Here is an 18,630-nt window from a genome sequence, read left to right on the forward strand (position 1 = left end):
CCTACTACTCCTCCCAGCTCCTCCTCCTCCTCCTCTCAGCTCCTCCCATCTCCTACTACTCCTCCCAGCTCCTCCTCCTCCTCTCAGCTCCTCCTACTCCTCCTCCCATCTCCACCTACTCCTCCCAGCTCCTCCTACTCCTCCCAGCTCCTCCTACTCCTCCCAGCTCCTCCTCCTCCTCCTCTCAGCTCCTCCTACTCCTCCTCCCATCTCCTACTACTCCTCCCAGCTCCTCCTACTCCTCCCAGCTCCTCCTACTCCTCCCAGCTCCAGTCAGAGGGAGCTGCCAAAACGGAGCTGACCCCAGATGCCTTCCTTCCCTCGTCTTCTTCAGGGGACATTAATCACTCTGCTCTGAGGCTGCTCTCTGGGCCAAAGCCCTCTTAGATGTTTGTTTAAGCATATTCTCTCTCTCTCTCCCTTAATTTTTTATGTTCAGGAAACAAATCTGCTTGGTACATTTTACCTCTTCTCATTTGGTACGTTATTCACTTTGACAGGCCTTGCTTGCTGATTTGGTATTTTACTAGGACCGGTGCAGCAGCACAGAATCATCATCAGGACCCTGCTTGTTGCCTGACTGACAGTTTCAAAACAAGTCACATTTTCTTAGTCACATGCGCCGAATACAACAGGTGTAGACCTTACAGTGAAATGCTCACTTACGAGCCCCTAACCAACAGTGCAGTTTCAAAAAATATAAGAATAACAGACAAAAGTAACAAGTAATTAAAGACGAGCAGTAAAAAATAACAATATATACAGGGGGGGTGCCGGTACAGAGTCAATGTGCAGGGGCACCGGTTAATTGAGGAAGTATGTACATGTAGGTAGAGATAATCAAAGTGACTATGCATAGATGACAACAGAGAGTGGCAGTGGTGTTGAGAGGGGGGCAATGTGAATATTCTGGCTAGCCATTTGACTAGATGTTCAGGAGTCTTATGGCTTGGGGGTAGATGCTGTTAAGAAGCCTCTTGGACCTAGACTTGGCGCTACGGTAACGCTTGCTGTGTGGTTGCAGAGAGAACAGTCTATGACTAGGGTGGCTGGAGTCTTTGACAATTTTCAGGGCCTTCCTCTGACACCGCCTGGTATAGAGGTCCTGGATGGCAGGAGATTGGCCCCAGTGATGTACTGGGCCGTTCGCACTACCCTCTGTAGTGCCTTGCAGTCGGAGGCCGAGCAGTTGCCATACCAGGCAGTGATGCTCTCGATGGTGCAGCTGTAGAACCTTTTGAGGATCTGAGGATCCATGGCAAATCTTTTCAGTCTCCTGAGGGGGAATAGATTTTTTCGTGCCCGCTTCACGACTGTCATGGTGTGCTTGGACCACGTTAGTTTGTTGGTCATGTGGACGCCAAGGAACTTGAAGCTCTCAACCTGCTCCATTGCAGCCCGTCGATGAGAATGGGGGCGTGTTCGGTCCTCATTTTCCTGTAGTCCACAATCATCTCCTTTGTCTTAATCACGTTGAGGGAGAGGTTGTTGTCCTGGCACCACACGGCCAGGTCTCTGACCTCCTCCCTATAGACTGTCTCATTGTTGTCGGTGATCAGGCCTACCACTGTTGTGTATTCGTCAAATGTAATGATGTTGTTGGAGTCGTGCCTGGCCATGCAGTCATGAGTGAACAGGGAATACAGGAGGGGCACCTGAGGGGAGGACCAGTGTGGCGGATGTGTTACCTACTCTTACCACCTGGGGGGCGGCCCATCAGGAAGTTCAGGATCCAGTTGCAGAGGGAGGTGTTTAGTCCCAGGGTCCTTAGCTTATTGATGAGCTTTGAGGGCACTATGGTGTTGAACGCTGAGCTGTGGTCAATGAATAGCATTCTCACATAGGTGTTCCCTTTGTCCAGGTGGGAAAGGGCAGTATGGAGTGCAATAGAGACTGCATCATCTGTGGATCTGTTGGGGTGGTATGCAAATTGGAGTGGGTCTAGGGTTTCTGGGATGATGGTGTTGATGTAGGCCATGACCAGCCTTTCAAAGCACTTCATGGCTACAGACGTGAGTGCTACGGGTTGGTAGTTATTTAGGTACAGTGCCTTGCGAAAGTATTCGGCCCCCTTGAACTTTGCGACCTTTTGCCACATTTCAGGCTTAATACATAAAGATAGAAAACTGCATTTTTTTGTGAAGAATCAACAACAAGTGGGACACAATCATGAAGTGGAACGACATTTATTGGATATTTCAAACTTTTTTAACAAATCAAAAACTGAAAAATTGGGCGTGCAAAATTATTCAGCCACCTTAAGTTAATACTTTGTAGCGCCACCTTTTGCTGCGATTACAGCGGTAAGTCGCTTGGGGTATGTCTCTATCAGTTTTGCACATCGAGAGACTGAATTTTTTTCCCATTCCTCCTTGCAAAACAGCTCGAGCTCAGTGAGGTTGGATGGAGAGCATTTGTGAACAGCAGTTTTCAGTTCTTTCCACAGATTCTCGATTGGATTCAGGTCTGGACTTTGACTTGGCCATTCTAACACCTGGATATGTTTATTTTTGAACCATTCCATTGTAGATTGTGCTTTATGTTTTGGATCATTGTCTTGTTGGAAGACAAATCTCTGTCCCAGTCTCAGGTCTTTTGCAGACTCCATCAGGTTTTCTTCCAGAATGGTCCTGTATTTGGCTCCATCCATCTTCCCATCAATTTTAACCATCTTCCCTGTCCCTGCTGAAGAAAAGCAGGCCCAAATCATGATGCTGCCACCACCATGTTTGACAGTGGGGATGGTGTGTTCAGGGTGATGAGCTGTGTTGCTTTTACGCCAAACATAACGTTTTGCATTGTTGCCAAAAAGTTCAATTTTGGTTTCATCTGACCAGAGCACCTTCTTCCACATGTTTGGTGTGTCTCCCAGGTGGCTTGTGGCAAACATTAAACAAAACTTTTTATGGATATCTTTAAGAAATGACTTTCTTCTTGCCACTCTTCCATAAAGGCCAGATTTGTGCAATATACGACTGATTGTTGTCCTATGGACAGAGTCTCCCACCTCAGCTGTAAATCTCTGCAGTTCATCCAGAGTGATCATGGGCCACTTGGCTGCATCTCTGATCAGTCTTCTCCTTGTATGAGCTGAAAGTTTAGAGGGACGGCCAGGTCTTGGTAGATTTGCAGTGGTCTGATACTCCTTCCATTTCAATATTATTGTTTGCACAGTGCTCCTTGGGATGTTTAAAGCTTGGGAAATCTTTTTGTATCCAAATCCGGCTTTAAACTTCTTCACAACAGTATCTCGGACCTGCCTGGTGTGTTCCTTGTTCTTCATGATGTTCTCTGCACTTTTAACGGACCTCTGAGACTATCACTGTGCAGGTGCATTTATACGGAGACTTGATTACACACAGGTGGACTGTATTTATCATCATTAGTCATTTAGGTCAACATTGGTTCATTTAGAGATCCTCACTGAACGTCTGGAGAGAGTTTGCTGCACTGAAAGTAAAGGGGCTAAATAATTTTGCACACCCAATTTTTCAGTTTTTGATTTGTTAAAAAAGTTTGAAATATCCAATAAATGTCGTTCCACTTCATGATTGTGTCCCACTTGTTGTTGATTCTTCACAAAAAAATACAGTTTTATATCTTTATGTTTGAAGCCTGAAATGTGGCAAAAGGTCGCAAAGTTCAAGGGGGCCGAATACTTTCGCAAGGCACTGTAGGTTACCTTGGTGTTCTTTGGCACAGGCACTATGATGGTCTGCTAAAAACATGTTGGTACTACAGACTCGGACAGGGAGGTTGAAAATGTCAGTGAAAACACTTGCTAGTTGGTCAGCACATGCTCACAGTACATTTCCGGGTAATCCGTCTGGCCCTGTTATTTGCCTCGAAGTGAGCATAGAAGTGGTTTAGCTCGTCCGGTTGGCTCGTGTCACTGGGAAGCTCTCTGCTGTGCTTCCCTTTGTAGTCTGTAATGGTTTGTAGGCCCTGCCAAATTAGAGTCCCGCTCCTTGAAAGTGTCAGTTCTATCCTTTAGCTCAGTGCGAATGTTGCCTGTAAACCATGGTTTCTGGTTGGGGTATGTACGTACGGCCACTGTGGGGACGACGTCATCGATGCACTTATTGATGAAGCCAATGACAGATGTGGTGTACTCCTCAATGCCATTGGAGGAATCCCAGAACATGTTCCAGTCTGTGATAGCAAAACAGTCCTGTAGTTTAGCATCTGCTTCATCTGACCACTTTTTATTTTATCAATCTAGTCACTGGTGCTTCCTGCTTGAGATTTTGCCTGCAAGCAGGAATAAGGAGGCTAGATACATTTTTCCTCTTCTTATTCGTTCCACTTTTGCTGACGTACGTTATTCACTTTGACAAGCCTTGCTTGCTGATTTGGTATTTTACTAGGACCGGCGCAGCGGCACAGAATCCTCATCAGGCCCCTGCTTGTTGCCTGACTGACAGTTTCACACTACAGGGTCGACTACAGGGCCGAAACGTACTGTGCTGGCTTGAATATCATATTTTCTCATTATCCTTTACAGCACAGTTCCAGCTACTATGGAGGATACGTAACGAGTCCAATCCAGTACTGTACAGCTCGGCTTGGTTCAGTCTGACCCTATGGTGTGAATCAGGCATGTGAGAAAGCCAAAAGGCCACGCTATAATCTTCCCACTAACATGCATTACACTCTGCCTTGATCCATTCGCATTGTTTGGACAATCAAGAAAAGATTCAGACGCCCTCAAAAAGGTCTTCATACTCTGCTTTTACCATCTGGACCTGTATTCAAAGAGTCTTTGAGTACGGGTTTCCACTAGTTAGCACAGCCACAGTCAAGATTGTCTATATCGGGAAAAAAACAAATGAAAACAAAAATGAGCTTTTTGGTCTTAATTCAAGGTTAGACATAAGTTTTGCAGTGTGGTTACGGTTAGGTATAAAAATCTAATTTCAGGAAGAGACGTAGAAATAGACTGGGTTTATGACTTTGTGGCTGTGGTAACTAGTGACTATCCCGAGTAGGTGCTGATATCGGATCAGTCATGCCTTTCAGCTCATAGTGGACAATATTACATGGACCTGATCCTAGATCAGCACTCCAACTCAGACTTTTTGTGAAGATGGGTCCTGGACAGTGCCATGCTCTCAACTGTGTAACAATATCCATCTGACCTCTAGCTCTTTCTATGGAGGTCACCCACAAATTATTGCTAATGTTTCGTACTAGTGTACTTCCTAATATGCTGTGCGATGGTAATCGACGTATGAAATACATTTATTTTTTGTGTTTTTTTCTGAACAGTATTTTCTCTGCCTATTAAAAGATGTATTCTGGCTAGCTATGCTTGCAGTTTTTTTTACAGGTCTAATTTGCACACATTTACTCTGCCAAGACTAAGATGTGCCAGTCACATCTTGACGAATGCCTGTTATAACACAAAAACAAGACTAAGCTACAGTACAACCATTTATCTGCTCAAAACACATCGAACCACAAGCAGTATCACTAATATCCACCACCTGATCAACTGGAGGGAAGAAGGGAGAATATGCAGCGCTAACTAAAACATGAGTCACTGTGCTGCCATTTTCTTTTTTTTAATAGCTCTGATATTCTCATGGTTGTGTTGCTGTGACGTCGTTATAAAAATAACCTTTTCAAGTTGGCGCAGCAGAGAAAGCAGATGTTCCCACAGCGAGGGACTGGGGTCTGGAGGGATGACTCCTCTGACTAGGGAGCAGGTCCCTGGCTGGCTGCGTCCCTGTGCTAATGCTAACATGTGTAACAGATGTGATCGTACTATGGAACTCTTGCGTTGTGTTCTTAAAGAAAGGACTGTTCAGCCAGAGATCCCCCGTTGATTGGTGATTATTCTGACGATAGACACAAGGAAGCACATTAGATATGACGGACAGTAGGTTGATGGCTGTAGATTCGTTATTAGTAATTTGCATGTCAATATCAGACTGGGTATTTTGTAATCAAACGTCATAACGACAAAATGAGTACAAAATACAATAAATGTAAGTACCTGACAATAGACACAAGGAAGGAAGCACATTAGAAATGCAGGAGCAACAGTATGTTGATGGCTGTAGATTTGTGATTCGTCTGTTAGCATGAAAATAACTGAATAAGCAGGGAGCTAATGTGTCCACTACAATTAGAGAATGCTAGCTAACAACCCTCTTACAGCACTAACATACAAAAGCAAATCCCAGGAAGCCCGCAATATCTAACAGGTACGCACGCGCACGCACACACACACACAGAGTGTACAAAACCCTAGGAACACCTTCCTAATATTGAATGCACCCCCATTTGCACTCAGAACACCCTCAATTCGTCGGGGCATGGACTCTTCAAGGTGTCGAAAGAGTTCCACAGGGATGCTGACCAATGTTGATCCAATGCTTCCCACAGTTGTGTCAAGTTGGCTTGATGTCCTTTGGGTGGTGGACCATTCTTGATACACACAAGAAACAGTTGAGCTTGAAAAACCCAGCAGCGTTGCAGTTCTTGACACACTCAAACCGGTGTGCCTGGTACATACTACCATACCCCGTTCAAAGGATCTTAAATATTTTGTCTTGCCCATTCACCCTCAGACTGCGAAGAATTTACATTTCACGATCTCCCCATATCTGCAACCATGACCAATGACATAACACCTTATTGATATGTAAATTCAACCAGCCAATAGGAATACATACACTGAATACATATTTCTTTAGTGGCAAGTGGAAACATAACCAACCCTGTTACGCATGCTCCCACCACCCCCAAATCAGAGAGGAACCAGGGAGGCAGGCTGCCTCTGTTTGTTAATCCCCCATGCCAGCCCAGCCCCCAGGTGCTCTGCTGAATCACTGCTACCAGCAAACAGCCTTAGGACTAGAGCCACACATATTACACAGATGTATCTCTGACTGCAAAGGAATACAAGCTCAAAACAATGCTACTAGCAGAGGTCTCTATGACCAAGTTGTTACCTTGGCACCCAGAACCAAATCAGCTTCAATGTTAAGGCTGTCACAAGAGACTATTTTCTCACTGTTCTCCATGTCCACAGTGCTGATGGAATAAGAACAGGTACTGCAGTAGACAGGATTCAGAATAACATTGCTAATGTCAAATTTGGAAGAGAAATGGACCTCAGCTAAGGAAACTTCTAATCAGATCAGTGTCAATTTAAAAAGCTATTGTCCTGTGCTGCTGCTGTCTGCTGTCTGTTTTACAGATGTATCAGCTGTCATGTCACAAAAACAGCCAAGTCCATTCATCTCATCTGAACTGTCTCTCAGTAACTGTTTCATCTGAGCCATGGGAAGTCCCTGGCTTATCCTAGGTTTAAACGCAAACGCGTGGGCTCAAAAGTGTAGGCCCACAGAGAGAAGGAACTCTGCGGAGCTACATTATATCAAAGCCAGGTACAGAACGTCCCCCGAGCACCCTACAGATAACTCAAAGCATAGTAATCTGTGCAAAACTGTAGTTTGCCGTCGCAGCATGCTTTGGGAGGCCAGTAGCAACTTTCCTTTGGAGTCAGGGCACAGGCCACATCCTGTCACAGCTCTAACTCGCCACATCGTTTGTTCCTCTGCAGAGAACAACGGCATAATTCAGGGGTGTAAACGTTGAACACAGGAAACAGTAATGGTAGTCTCCGTTGTACTTTGGGGCTTTTGACACCTCTGGACCTCCGCCAAGCTATTTTCTTGCTTGATTACTTGAAAACTGCTGTGAATAAAACAGAAGAGTAAGTATTATTGCTCACTTGTGATTCTGTTAGTCATATGATTACAAATGCATTAAACTAGAGGCATCATTGAGGCATCTAACCCTCTTTTGCCTCCCACACTAAAGTCTAGCCACGTCTGAAGTCTCTCTCCATCTTTGGAAGAGTGTTGCAGGGTAACAGAGCACCTCCCCGCAGACCTGGAGTACGGTGTCCATTTTCAGACCGCCTCAACAAATAGACACCGTACCGGAGACCGTTCTCACTTACTGGAAGGAGAGGGGCTCTGCAGAGCCTAGCAGGAGACATAGTCAGACCCAGTGGGATGAAAGGCTGATACAACACTCCCACTCACAGAACCATCACACACTGAATCTCCCACTCACAGAACCATCACACACTGAATCTCCCACTCACAGAACCATCACACACTGAATCTCCCACTCACAGAACCATCACACACTGAATCTCTCTCGGAGTCTTCATCACTACACATAGGATCCATCTCAGGTTACATAGGCGTTCCACTGATGAAAGATGGTCAATGTGTGACTGTGTCCAACCGGTCACAAATGGAAGAGCCTTCATTGCTTTTAAGCCTCGCAGGCTAAATGGTGTAACTATGGCAATTGAAAGAAAAGTGTTATTTCAAATCATGTACTAGATCATGACATGAAAATAAATATTGGACAAGACAGCACAGTTGCAGTCAAAATTACAGGCCAGTGTTGACACACAGTATTATAATTGACATGTTACCTGCTCCTATTTTAATAGACCTGAGAATAAACAGACAGGGTTGGTGGGGTGGAGGAGAAACCTGTCTGTCTGTATTCTGCACGCTGTCTGTCTGTATTCTGTACGTCAACTCACAATGTGATGATTTGGCTTGCCTGTCAAAGAGAAATGACTCTCTGGGTTTCGATTCCTCCTCTCTCTCTCCACGTGGTGGGGGCCGCGGAGGAAACAGAGACTAGCCCTCACATCAAGGACCCTTGTGAGGTAGATAGGGGCCGGTGGGCTGTCAGTCAAGATCAGAACCCGTCACGGTGACACTGGGATCAAGCCTGAGCGAGAGCGCATGCACACACACACACCAGCATCAAGCCTAAGCACGCACGCACACACACACCAGCATCAAGCCTAAGCACGCACAGGGGTACCATGCCAGTTTGGAACAGACTGTAGCCACCACAGAGACTCAGCAAAAGCACATCTCCATCAAGATGAGTGTTGTCTAATGGGCTAGGGACTTTGTTATGGCTCATCTTTCTAACAGCTCTCATATACTCACAAGGACCAGGACCGATTACAGTACATTACCATGTCTATTCAGGTTGAGACAATGCATGAAGCGTCTGTAAACAACTACCAACACTACTTCAATATTCAGCCAGTATGAATGCTATTCAGCCTGTATGAATGCTATTCAGCCTGGATGAATGCTATTCAGTCTGTATGAATGCTATTCATACTGTATGGATGCTATTCAGCCTGTATGAATGCAACATTGCAGCGATATTATGTGAAAATCAATACGGCTTTATTGTACAAACAGACCCAGATTATGCATGGAGGCTCTCACAGAGGGGCTACTGAGCATAGATAGATACATGCATACTTTACTGTTCTATTTCATTCTGTGCTCCAGAGATCAGGGGAGCATGTGGGCTAGTAACGCACAGAATGGCACATAAAAACGGTGATATAGAATGGAAATGGGGTAGGTAGGCCTATAGAGATATAAAACTGAGACTCTGCATGCAGACTTCGGCAAAAATATCCTCCGTGTACAACGTTAAACACCAAATAATGCATGCAGAGCAGAATTAGGATGATACCTACTGATTATCAAAATCCAGAAAAGAACCGCTAAATTATACAACCACCTAAAAGGAAGCGATTCCTAAACCTTCTATAACAAAGCCATCACCTACAGAGACATGAACCTGGAGAAGAGTCCACTAAGCAAGCTGGTCCTGGGGCTCTATTCACAAACACAAACAGACCCCGCAGAGTCCCAGGACAGCAACAAAATTAGACCCAACCAAATGAGAATGACAAAACAAAAAGATAATTCTTTCCAATGTGTCAAGTAATTAACTAAAAAAACTGAGCAAACTAGAATGCTACTTGGCCCTAAACAGAGAGTACACAGTGGCAGAATACCTGACCACTGTTACTGACCCAAACTTAAGGAAAGCTTTGACTATGTACAGACTCAGTGAGCGTAGCCTGGCTCTCAAGAGAAGACAGGCTGTGCACACTGCCCACAAAATGAGGTGGAAACTGAGTTGCACTTCCTAACCACCTACCAAAAGTATGACCATATTAGAGACACATATTTTCCTCAGATTACACAGAATTTGAAAACAAACCCGATTTTGATAAATTCCCATATCTACTGGGTGAAATACCACAGTGTGCCATCACAGCAGCAAGATTTGTGACCTGTTGCCTCAAGAAAAGGGCAACCAGTGAAGAACAAACACCATTGTAAATACAACCCATATTTATGTTTATTTATTTTCCCTTTTGTACTTCAACCATTTGCACATCGTTACAACACTGTATATATACTGTACATAATGACTTTTGAAATGTCTTTATTCTTTTGGAACTTCTGTGAGTAATGTTTACTGTTCATTTTTATTGATAATTTCACTTTTGTATATTATCTACTTCATTTGCTTAGGCAATGTAAACTTAGAGTTGAAGTCGGAAGTTTACAAACACTTAGGTTGGTTTTTCAACCACTCCAAAAATGTCTTGTTAACAAACTATAGTTTTGGCAAGTCGGTTAGGACATCTGCTTTGTGCATGACAAGTAATTTTTCCAACAATTGTTTACAGACAGATTATTTCACTTATAATTCACTGTATCACAATTCCAGTGGGTCAGAAGTTTACATACACTAAGTTGACTGTGCCTTTAAACAGCTTGGAAAATTCCAGAAAATGACATCATGGCTTTAGCAGCTTCTGATAGGCTAATTGACATAATTTGAGTCAATTGGAGGTGTACCTGTGGATGTATTTCAAAGCCTACCTTCAAACTCAGTGCCTCTTTGCTTGACATCATGGGAAAATCAAAAGAAATCAGCCAAGACCTCAGAAAAATAATTATAGAGCTCCATTCAATGGCTCAGACACAAGAGGCATGTGGCAGGGTCTACAGTCAATCACGGACTACAAGAAGAAACCCAGCCCAGTCACAGACCAGGATGTCTTGCTCCCAGGCAGACTAAATAACTTTTTTGCCCGCTTTGAGGACAATACAGTGCCACTGACACGGCCTGCAACGAAAACATGCGGTCTCTCCTTCACTGCAGCCGAGGTGAGTAAGACATTTAAACGTGTTAACCCTCGCAAGGCTGCAGGCCCAGACGGCATCCCCAGCCACGCCCTCAGAGCATGCGCAGACCAGCTGGCCGGTGTGTTTACGGACATATTCAATCAATCCCTATACCAGTCTGCTGTTCCCACATGCTTCAAGAGGGCCACCATTGTTCCTGTTCCCAAGAAAGCTAAGGTAACTGAGCTAAACGACTACCGCCCCGTAGCACTCACTTCCGTCATCATGAAGTGCTTTGAGAGACTAGTTAAGGACCATATCACCTCCACCCTACCTGACACCCTAGACCCACTCCAATTTGCTTACCGCCCAAATAGGTCCACAGACGATGCAATCTCAACCACACTGCACACTGCCCTAACCCACCTGGACAAGAGGAATACCTATGTGAGAATGCTGTTCATCGACTACAGCTCGGCATTCAACACCATAGTACCCTCCAAGCTCGTCATCAAGCTCGAGACCCTGGGTCTCGACCCCGCCCTGTGGAACTGGGTACTGGACTTCCTGACGGGCCGCCCCCAGGTGGTGAGGGTAGGCAACAACATCTCCTCCCCGCTGATCCTCAACACGGGGGCCCCACAAGGGTGCGTTCTGAGCCCTCTCCTGTACTCCCTGTTCACCCACGACTGCGTGGCCACGCACGCCTCCAACTCAATCATCAAGTTTGTGGACGACACAACAGTGGTAGGCTTGATTACCAACAACGACGAGACGGCCTACAGGGAGGAGGTGAGGGCCCTCGGAGTGTGGTGTCAGGAAAATAACCTCACACTCAACGTCAACAAAACTAAGGAGATGATTGTGGACTTCAGGAAACAGCAGAGGGAACACCCCCTTTCCACATCGATGGAACAGTAGTGGAGAGGGTAGCTAGTTTTAAGTTCCTCGGCATACACATCACAGACAAACTGAATTGGTCCACTCACACTGACAGCGTCGTGAAGAAGGCGCAGCAGCGCTTCTTCAACCTTAGGAGGCTGAAGAAATTCGGCTTGTCACCAAAAGCACTCACAAACTTCTACAGATGCACAATCGAGAGCATCCTGGCGGGCTGTATCACCGCCTGGTACGGCAACTGCTCCGCCCTCAACCGTAAGGCTCTCCAGAGGGTAGTGAGGACTGCACAACGCATCACCGGGGGCAAACTACCTGCCCTCCAGGACACCTACACCACCCGATGTTACAGGAAGGCCATAAAGATCATCAAGGACATCAACCACCCGAACCACTGCCTGTTCACCCCGCTATCATCCAGAAGGCGAGGTCAGTACAGGTGCATCAAAGCTGGGACCGAGAGACTGAAAAACAGCTTCTATCTCAAGGCCATCAGACTGTTAAACAGCCACCACTAACATTGAGTGGCTGCTGCCAACACACTGTCATTGACACTGACCCAACTCCAGCCACTTTAATAATGGGAATTGATGGGAAATGATGTAAATATATCACTAGCCACTTTAAACAATGCTACCTTATATAATGTTACTTACCCTACATTATTAATCTCATATGCATATGTATATACTGTACTCTACATCATCGACTGCATCCTTATGTAATACATGTATCACTAGCCACTTTAACTATGCCACTTTGTTTACTTTGTCTACACACTCATCTCATATGTATATACTGTACTCGATACCATCTACTGTATGCTGCTCTGTACCATCACTCATTCATATATCCTTATGTACATATTCCTTATCCCCTTACACTGTGTATAAGACAGTAGTTTTGGAATTGTTAGTTAGATTACTTGTTGGTTATCACTGCATTGTCGGAACTAGAAGCACAAGCATTTCGCTACACTCGCATTAACATCTGCTAACCATGTGTATGTGACAAATAACATTTGATTTGATTTGATTTGAATTCTGGTTCATCCTTGGGAGCAATTTGCAAACGCCTGAGGGTACCACGTTCATCTGAACAAACAATAGTATGCAAGTATAAACACCATGGGACCACGCAGCCGTCACACCGCTCATCTCCTAGAGATGAACGTACTATGGTGCGAAAGTGCAAATCAATCCCAGAACAACAATAAAGGACCTTGTGAAGATGCTGGAGGTAACAGGTACAGAAGTATTTATATCCACAGTAAAAACGAGTCCTATATCAACATAACCTGAAAGGCCGCTCAGCAAGGAAGAAGCCACTGCTCCAAAACCGCCATAAAAAAGCCAGACTACGGTTTGCAACTGCACATGGGGACAAAGATCATACTTTTTGGAGAAATGTCCTCTGGTCGGATGAAACAAAAATAGAACTGTTTGGCCATAATAACTGTTGTTATGTTTGTAGGAAAAGGGGGATGCTTGCAAGCCGAAGAACACCATCCCAAATGTGAAGCACGGGGGTGGCAGCATCATGTTGTGGGGGTGCTTTGCTGAAGGAGGGACTGGTGCATTTCACAAAATAGATGGCATCATAAGGAAAATGATGTGGATACAGTATATTGAAGCAACATCTCAAGACATCAGTCAGGAAGTTAAAGCTTGGTCAAAAATGGGTCTTCCAAATGGACAATGACCCCAAGCATACATCCAACATTGTGGCAAAATGGCTTAAGGAAAACAAAGTCAAGGTATTGGAGTGGCCATCAAAGCCCTGACCTCAATCCTATAGAACATTTGTGGGCAGAACTGAAAAAGCATGTGTGAGCAAGGAGGCCTACAAACCTGACTCAGTTACACCAGTTCTGTCAGGAGGAATGGGCCATAATTCACCCAACTTATTTTGGGAAGCTTGTGGAAGGCTACCCGAAACGTTTGACCCAAGTTAAACAATTTAAAGGCAATGCTACCAAATACTAATTGAGTATATGTAAACTTCTGACCCACTGGGAATGTGATGAAAGAAATAAAACCTGAAGTAAATCATTCTCGCTACTATTATTCTGACATTTCACATTCTTAAAATAAAGTGGTGATCCTAACTGATCTAAGACAATACATTTTTACTAGGATTAAATGTCAGGAATTGTGAGAAACTTCCGACTTCAACTGTATGTTTCCCATGCCAATAAAGCGCCTTGAATTGATATACAGTGTTTGATAGAGAGGAGACCTTGAAGGGACAATGATGGCTGAACTGAAATATGAATCAGTCTCAGTGCTAGTGATCAGGGGGCGTCTTTAGTGTCACACAAGTGCTATCTGACCCGCAATATTATTATTAGATGTGTGAGGAGACTGCCATGACAACCGAGTGACCTGATGGCGAAGGTGAAGGATTTGAGGGGGATACTCCCTTACACAGAAAACTATATTTCACGTTGAAATCATGCTTTTGGAACACTTCACGTGATCACATTTTCATGTGTCGGTTGATGTTAATCACATGTCGCTTTACATGTTGTCACATGTTATCACATTCATTTCACATAAGATCACGTGAAGTTCATGGGGTTTTTCCGTAAAGGCTGTTTGTACGAGAGGCGGCTGTCAGTGTTCAGAGTAGGACCATTTTCTTTTCCCGCAAAGAGGAAAGACTATTTCTGACAGTACTTATTATTAGCCCTGTCTTTGAGCTTAGATGGGACTCAAAGGGGAACGTTTTCCAAACCCTTTTATGTTGGCTAAAGCTCTTACAGCCTAATGCCTTCAACACCATATCACATTTTTTCCCCCTCCAGCTTTAACTTCAATTATAACTCGATTATTATCATTTGTAATGACATTCAAATGTACCCCTTTCTTCTAAGGTAATTATAGCTGTTGATGCTTTACCCAAAATTATATTATGTAGTGTAAATAAAATGGCATGTTGCAAATCAACTTCAATAACAGCAGACAAAAAAAAGAAATGTATCCTTCATTTACAATGATACAAATGCATCCATTATAGAGTGTGTTTAGAGACGCCCTGATCATAGCCTCACCATTCTGCTTCATCAGAACAGTTGTTTTCAACCTTCCTACGATTACACTAACCCGGTAGCCATGCTCTGTGGAAGCACATGAAATGTTAACATTCTCTATCTCTGAGAGAGAAAAAAAGTCCTCCGTCCATTACACACAGTCAAAAAAAAAGTCCTCCGTCCATTACACACAGTCAAAAAAAAGTCCTCCGTCCATTAAACATAGTCAAAAAAAAGTGTTGTTTTTCTTATGCCAGGGTAATGGGAGAGACAACTTAAAAACATAATCCCAAAACTTGTTGAACAGCCTGGCCAGACCCATGAATATAATGATTAACAGAACGGAAGGAGGACATACAACACACATCATTCTACAGTCCCCGTCGTCGGTTTACTCTATTCCCTAATGAACTTCTGTTACGAGCTCTAACTTCTAACCTGGACAAGTGAGACCAAACAGATGTCAACACTGACTAGCAATACAAAGTGTAAAAACTACAGGGGAGTGGAGACAAGAATAGCTCCCATTGCTTAAATACACACACACACACACACACACACACACACACACACACACACACACACACACACACACACACACACACACACACACACACACACACACACACACACACACACACACACACACACACACACACACACACACACACACACACACACACACACACACACACACGCACACACACACACACACACACACAGCTGGTGGGGACATTACCCCTGGGTGGTTAATTCCCAGGGTCATCTGTCTGCTGCTTCTGTATTAGATAGTGTAACATCCAGCCTGATGGCATTGGGGAAATGTCAGGGCAAAGGTCAAATTCACACAGGAATCATTCCACTCCTCCATGTTGCATTTATTATACCAGGCCAGCTGTGTCCTATGTGGAAAATAACTAAATAAAATATGGAACCTATTGCTGGCCTTGACATTACTCTATTTGCAGGGGCTTGGCACACATCTACATAAAGTAGACAAACACTTAAGAACCTAACATTAGAAGATTTGATATACTGAATAACATGATGTAGCAAGTACTGGGACTGCAGTCAGAGGCCGTAGTCGGCAGATGGAGTCAAAGGTCGAGACCCAAGTGGAACCCAGTTATAGAATGCAGTGTTTTTCTGTCCCTTCAGTCTTGACGCACAGAGACACAGGTCCTGGGAAGCAGTGTGACACACGGACGTGCCAACCGTTTGACCATTAACGGGCAAAACAGGAACAAGTCTCGACAAAGCTGATAGGAATGCTGCTGACCAATGAGCCGGCTACATATAAGGGCATATATCAGCGTTGTTTTTCTCATGCCACAGTAACGGGCGCAACGATCAACCTACAAACATAATCACATAACTTGTTGAACAGCATGGCCAGACCCATGAATATAATGATTAACAGAGAGGAAGGAGGACATAGAACACACATCATTCTACAGTACCCATCACTGGTTCATTAAATACCTTAATGAACGTACAGGAAACTGACAAAATAAAGGAAACACCAACATAAAAATGTCTTAATAGGGTGTGGAACTCTATTGGAGGGATGAGACACACCTCCTCCACAAGAAATTCCATCCTTTAGTGTTTTGTGGATGGTGGTGGAAAATGCTGTGGATGGGGGCTTTGTCATCCTATGGGGCATTGTCATCCTATGGGGGCTTTGTCATCCTATGGGGGCATAGTCATCCTATGGGGGCATAGTCATCCTATGGGGGCATAGTCATCCTATGGGGGCATTGTCATCCTATGGGGCTTTGTCATCCTATGGGGGCTTTGGCATCCTATGGGGGCTTTGGCATCCTATGGGGGCATAGTCATCCTATGGGGGCATAGTCATCCTATGGGGGCTTTGTCATCCTATGGGGGCATAGTCATCCTATGGGGGCATAGTCATCCTATGGGGGCATAGTCATCCTATGGGGGCTTTGTCATCCTATGGGGGCATAGTCATCCTATGGGGGCATAGTCATCCTATGGGGGCATAGTCATCCTATGGGGCATTGTCATCCTATGGGGGCATAGTCATCCTATGGGGGCATAGTCATCCTATGGGGGCTTTGTCATCCTATGGGGGCATAGTCATCCTATGGGGGCATAGTCATCCTATGGGGGCATAGTCATCCTATGGGGGCATAGTCATCCTATGGGGGCTTTGTCATCCTATGGGGGCATAGTCATCCTATGGGGGCATAGTCATCCTATGGGGGCATAGTCATCCTATGGGGGCATAGTCATCCTATGGGGGCTTTCTCATCCTATGGGGGCATAGTCATCCTATGGGGCATAGTCATCCTATGGGGGCATAGTCATCCTATGGGGGCATAGTCATCCTATGGGGGCATAGTCATCCTATGGGGGCTTTGTCATCCTATGGGGGCTTTGTCATCCTATGGGGGCTTTGTCATCCTATGGGGGCATAGTCATCCTATGGGGGCTTTGTCATCCTATGGGGGCTTTGTCATCCTATGGGGGCTTTGTCATCCTATGGGGGCTTTGTCATCCTATGGGGGCATAGTCATCCTATGGGGGCTTTGTCATCCTATGGGGGCATAGTCATCCTATGGGGGCATTGTCATCCTATGGGGGCATAGTCATCCTATGGGGGCTTTGTCATCCTATGGGGGCTTTGTCATCCTAGGGGACTTTGTCATCCTATGGGGGCATAGTCATCCTATGGGGGCTTTGTCATCCTATGGGGGCATAGTCATCCTATGGGGGCATAGTCATCCTATGGGGGCATAGTCATCCTATGGGGGCATAGTCATCCTATGGGGGCATAGTCATCCTATGGGGGCATAGTCATCCTATGGGGGCATAGTCATCCTATGGGGGCATAGCCATGGTAGGAGAAATAATGGCCTGCCCAGATTTATTTTTTTACATGACCCTAAGCATGATGTTAAACACTTAACTAACTCATGAACCTGTGTGGAAGCACCTGCTGTCAATTTCCCTTTGTTTCCATTATTTTGGCAGCTACCTGTATGCAACTTCTAACCTTGAGAAGTGAAACTAAACAGATGAAAAACAAAGTGTCCATGCTTTGGTACATACTGCACTGCAGGGCCTTGGCCCATAAAGGGGAGGGGAGCTCCAGAGTAGGATACCCAAGAGACACCTGAGCCCAGAGTCTAGACACACACATACAGTACACACTTGAGGCAGCCCCTGAGTCCTCCACTCGTCCCTCCTCATTTATAATACATGAGAACCAGAGTAGACAGACTAGAGGCTGATATAGGATTTTCCCTTTGGGATTAAGGAGGATTCCCCTATAGACCCATCCAGCAGTCAGCCAGCGTTTACGCTTGTTGCCTCGACTTAGAAGTCCTCTGCAATACAAAACTGACAAACAAGAGTACAGTCTTGCTGCTGATGGTCAAGTTACATAACGCTGTTGGTAATTATGTAACAACAGTACCTCTCCAGATCCTTGAGGATCAACGATCACAGAACAAAAAGACAGAGAGAATGGGACTAAAATGGCCGACATTTGGTATAACTTACAAGATGAAAAGCCGGGAATAAATATTGGTGGTTGAACCTATCGCTACATTAACTCTGTCAAACCGGCACATTGCCTTAGGGCAGGGAAGGGCCGCAACAAAAAAACTGAACTCCTCATGAAGGACCGCAGTGGCTCGACCGAGTCGCTCTGTATTAAACTCTGTCTTTAGT

The 18,630-nt window shown here is 44.9% G+C and overlaps 1 protein-coding gene across 2 annotated transcripts in view; it reads right to left on the bottom strand.

Moving 5' to 3' along the window:
• The window catches only part of LOC124014107 (KICSTOR complex protein ITFG2-like), a 39,228-nt gene that overhangs the window by 11,027 nt on the left and 9,571 nt on the right, over nucleotides 1-18,630 (bottom strand). The window lies entirely within an intron of this gene.

Source organism: Oncorhynchus gorbuscha, linkage group LG25, assembly GCF_021184085.1.
Source record: "Oncorhynchus gorbuscha isolate QuinsamMale2020 ecotype Even-year linkage group LG25, OgorEven_v1.0, whole genome shotgun sequence".
Taxonomy (NCBI): domain Eukaryota; kingdom Metazoa; phylum Chordata; class Actinopteri; order Salmoniformes; family Salmonidae; genus Oncorhynchus; species Oncorhynchus gorbuscha.